Source organism: Rhinolophus sinicus, chromosome 18 (genome assembly GCF_057876585.1).
Source record: "Rhinolophus sinicus isolate RSI-liver-muscle chromosome 18, RSI-T2T, whole genome shotgun sequence".
Lineage (NCBI taxonomy): Eukaryota > Metazoa > Chordata > Mammalia > Chiroptera > Rhinolophidae > Rhinolophus > Rhinolophus sinicus.
In genome coordinates, this window is record NC_142518.1 from 5,964,614 (window position 1) to 5,969,946 (window position 5,333).

The window sequence follows — 5,333 nt, forward strand, 5'->3', positions numbered from 1 at the left end:
CAAACACAAAAATGTGAAAATGAGAAAGGGAATGCACAACAGTCACAGAGATGATGTTTAATATATTATAATTATATACTAACACATTTTAAAATCTTAATAAATGGATTATTTCTAGTAAATTATAAATTACAAAACTGACATAAGAGGAAAGAGAAAACTTCTGGTTATAACCATAACGCTTAAAATTTCTTCCATGGTTATCAAAAATCATCTCCCCAACAGCTGAAACTAATACAAAGCAATACTGAATGTCAACACCAAAAACAAAAAAAATGGACAAAATATTATCTTCCCTAAAACCCATCATGTCTAAAGAGGTCTTCAGATGAGTTCTATCAAATCTTCAAGAGACAGAATACTAATGCTCTAGAAACATTAGAGACCATAACATATATGTAAACATATGTCTGATCAGGAAATATGTAAACATAAGGCTGATCAGGAAAGATTACAGAGATTTTATATCCTAAACCATTATGAATTCCATAGGTAAAAGTCAACACTGAATAGAAACAAATCGAAACAGTGTATTAAAACAACTGCCATATATTATTAGAATGACTCACCTTTGAAAACATGGCATTTATCTAAGATTTACTACTAGGAATTTTATTATTTTGAATAAATAATTGAATATGTCAATGGAGGAAAATGTTATTTCAAGTAGAAGTTAAGGGGTATTTTGTTAAATTCAAGATTTATTCCCCATTTAAAAAAATCTTAGAATCTGGAAATATATGACTATTTTTGTAACATAATAATTAACATCTGTGTTAATTATTATTAGGAAAACAGTCTATCTCACATTTAACTGTCTGCACAAACGCATTCTCATGGAAATCAAAAGCAATTAAGGACGCCCAATATTAACACATTATCTAAAATTGTCTTAGAAGTTGTAGTCAATGTACTAAGAAATGAAAGAAAAAAGATATTTAAAGATATTCCCATAGAGAGGGAAAATTCTTATTTTGTGATTGACTTTTATCTACCTAAAAATGTAAAAATGAAAGAAAACTAATGTTGGTACAAATAACAGAGTATAGTAAAGTATCTTAATAAAGTACCTTGACAAAAATATAGAAATATAAAATACTCTTCTACATACCTCTAGTAATAAAATAATGACATAAATATTACAGCTATGAGGAAAAAACCCAGATTTAATCTAGAATTAACACGAAATGTAAACAAATTATTAAAATAAGATTTGAAAACATGAAAAGGCATTCCATTTCCTTGATGGAAAGACTAACAAAAAGCGGTCAATTCTTACTATAACAAACTAAAAAGCTTCTGCATAGAAAAAGAAACCATTGACAAAATAAAGAGGCAACCACCCAAATGGCAGAAGGTTTTTGCAAACAACACCTCTGATAAGGGGCTAATATCCAAAATATATAAGGAACTCATACAACTCAACAACAACAAAAACAAACAATCCAATTTGAAAAATGGGCAGAGGACCTGAATAGACATTTCTCCAAAGAGGACATACAGATGGCTGATAGAAATATGAAAAAATGCTCAACATCACTAATCATCAGAGAGATGCAAATCAAAACCACAATGAGATATCACCTCACAGCAGTCAGAATGGCTATCATCAACAAGACAAATAATAACAAGTGTGGGAGAGGCTGTGGAGAAAAAGGAACGCTCATACACTGCTGGTGGGAATGCAGATTGGTACAGCCACTATGGAAGGCAGTGTGGAGGTTCCTCAAAAAATTACGAATAGAATTACCATATGACCCAGCAATCTCTCTCCTGGGTATCTACCCAAAAAATCTGAAAACATTTATCTGTAAAGACATATGTGCTCCAATGTTTATTGCAGCTTTATTTATGGTGGCCAAGACATGGAAACAACCAAAGAATCTTCGATAGATGATTGGATAAAGAAGATGTGGTATATATATACAATGGAATATTATTCTGCCATAAGAAAAGATAAAATAGTGCCATTTGTGACAACACGGATAGATCCTGAGATTATTATGCTAAGTGAAATAAGTCAGACAGAAAAAGTCAAGAACCATATGATTTCACTGATATGTGGGATATAAAACTGAAAGCAACAAAGGAACAAGACAAACAAACAAAGAAACAAAAACTGCTAGACATAGACAATAGTTTAGTGGTTACCAGAAGGCAAGGGGGGAGGGAGGTGGTAGATGAAGGTAAACGGGATCAAATATATGGTGATGGAAGGAAAACTGACTGTGGGTGGTGAACACACAATGTGATATATAGATGATGTATTACAGAATTGTACACCTGAAATCTGTGTACGTTACTAACCATTGTCACCCCAATAAATGTTAATTAAAAAAAAGAATAAAGAAAGATTTAAGAGGCACGTTCCAAAAGAAAGCTGGTACACATTAAACAGAATAGACTTGAGAGCAAAAGAGGTTTTAAGGTAAAAATTATCTTTATAAAAAGATAAATGAAAAAATTTGCCAGGAATACATAAAGATCCTGAATATGTGTGCATCTGACAGAGTAGCTTCAAAGTATATAAAGCAAAAAGTGAAAGTTAATAGAAAGAGAAATTGTGAAAATGATACTCACAGTAGTAGATTATAAAATAACTCTCTCAGAAACTAAGTATATAACAAGGAAATAGAAGATTTGAATGACACAATTAACAAGCCTGAACTAACTGAAATCTCCCTGTACCCCAAAACATCAGAGAATTCAGGTTCTTTTCAAATATTCATGGCACATTTATAAAAATGACCATGTAATAATAGTTCACAAAGAAAATCTCAACACCAAGGAATCACCATCATACCGCTTATGCTTTCTAATCATTAATTCTGTACGACACTTAGAAATTAATCTTTATTTTATTTATTTTGTCGTTTGACTAAAAATGCAATTTCTTTATAAACCACCTAACATATAGATACTTTCATATACAGTCTGCTATTCAAGAAAAACAAAATGGTAAAAATTAAGAGTTCAGACATCTTAGACAAGACTTGACTTCTGGGCTTCAGAAAGATGTGGAAACTTTTCCTGAAGAAATTTTGCTTTCTTTTTCTCTAAACATTTCTTCCTTGCTTGGATGCAGGCTTGTTTCTCACCTCTCAGTCTGTCAAAACGTTCCACATGGGCATTGGAAAGAATCGTTTCCTATTATACCTTTCATTTAGGTGTCAAGGCATAAGCCACTGCTTAAACTTGTGCCAGATGATTGTTCCAAAGATGTCTCTTCTCCAAGCACCAGGTCTAGTTTTTTCCCGAGCAGTCTGAAGAAGTCTTCGGGTGTCCTCTCTTTCCTGGACAACTTTATGTAACGCACCCATGGATTCTATGACCTTTTCTAACCTCTCCAGGCTTGGCATTGGCAATATCTGTCACTTGGCCTCCTGCTCTAGAGCAGGAAGCATGATATATAGATGATGTATTACAGAATTGTACACTTGAAACCTATGTAATTTTAATAACCATTGTCACCCCAACAAACTTTAATTAAAAAAAGAAGACAAAGAAGCATGTTTCTTTCTTTCATTAGGACTCACAAAAGTTCATGTAAATCTTCATTACTTTTGTTCCTTTATGGGTCCATGAAGCTCCAGCTTTCACTTTTTCTTCCCCCCAATTCTTTGGGTCATCAAAAAATTCTTGTAGCCCTTTGCTTGACAACGTGGTATGAAGCAATCCACACGGGTGTAGAGATGTGACATTTGGTGTACGAGTATTCTTCGGCAACAGATTAAGTGCAAACCCTATGCTACATAGCAGGGGCCTGAGGATTTGTTAATGCCCTGGAAGCCTTCAGGGTGGCCGAGACTTTTCTGCAAAGAATGGCCAAACTGGCTGTCGTCATTTTTTGTATATGTAACCAAACTACGTTTTGAGAAATTAGTCTTCAAATGATAGGAGAAACATAGTAGGAATCTAAAAATCACACATCTAATTTCCAATTACACGTACCGTTATCAGCCAAAATATACACATTTGCCTCTACACCCTCCCCAAACTCCACTAAATTTACAAGGCTGTAAAAGGGCCAAAATTCACAAGGATAAAGAAATATGAAAAAAGGCCCTACCCACAACATTTTGGAAGCTGAAATACAGATGGAATTTGCAATGGCAATGAGAAACCCCCAAAGCAAGCCAATTCATGCCACAGAACCCTGGAATCGCTTAAGAATTGGAGCCACTGGTTCCCTTTAAAATTGGCTTACAGGCAAGGCAGAAAATATTACAATTAGTTGCATTTTAAAAAGAAGCTAAAGGCATGTACGTATATCTTCCCTCACCCAAGGAATCTGGAAACTAGTCTCATTTTGGTAAAAGATTGCATATATATTCTCAGGAGGTGATGGGTTGAAAGTGCTCTGGACTCAGGGATGGTCAGAAAAAAAGGGTGCTATTGTGTAGACAGTGTAACGAAGTAAAATTCTACTGACTGATGAGTGAAATTCCACTGAGAAGTTTTCAGCCAGCATTAAATACCCCAGAAAGGAGTTAGGGCACTTCTCCCTGGGGCAAGAATCACAGATCCTGAGAGGTGGAGGCCCCTCACGAAATAACTCACTGCAATGATCTCACATTGAAGTCGACCACTCTAAAAGCCTCTTCTCCCCCAACACCCACGCAGGAACCCAGAACTACCAATTAGCTCCTTTTAATAAGCTGGAAACTAAGGCTCCCTAGACCTTCCAGAAAGCCTCTAGCATCAAAGACGGAAATCAATATACCGAAGAGGAACCAAAGAAGACAGAGCAACGTCAGGGAAAAGGACACTTTAAAAGATTAGAATATCATCCAAGAGATAAGAAAAAATATGGCATTCATGAAAGAAAGACCGGATGATCATTTGAAAAAGAAAGAAATATCGGACTATAGAAAGTAAAATCATGATAATAGAAATTAACACTTCTGAGAAAGACTGAAAATTCAAGTTGACTATATTGCCTAAAAAGTAAAACACAAAATTGAGAAAACAAGAGAGAAAGAGTAAAACATTAGAGGATGGATAAGCATAGAAGACCTAAAATCCAAATTACTAGAAATTTCAGAAAGAGTGCAGAAAATAAGACAGGGAGAGAAGTATGTAAGAAATAATACAAAAATAAATTTCCCAGAACTTAAGAAGTTTCCAGATTGAAAATTCCTGTCAAGTGCCCAACACAATGGAGCCCTTTAGTCAGGTTGAGCACTGCTGTTTTATTATATGACTATAAAGTAACATACCATTAACTAATTAATTATATCCCAGTGAACAGTACAGACACAGTACTGTTTTCATGGACCTACTAACAGTCTAGCATCATGGTACATGGGAAAAGCAGCCCAGGGCATCTTTGT

At 34.7% G+C, this 5,333-nt stretch overlaps 1 pseudogene; it reads right to left on the reverse strand.

Annotated features, from left to right (window-relative positions):
* Positions 1 to 2,982: 2,982 nt before the first annotated feature.
* LOC109455011 (large ribosomal subunit protein uL29m pseudogene) lies at positions 2,983 to 3,404 on the reverse strand (annotated as a pseudogene).
* Between the last annotated feature and the right edge of the window lie 1,929 nt (positions 3,405 to 5,333).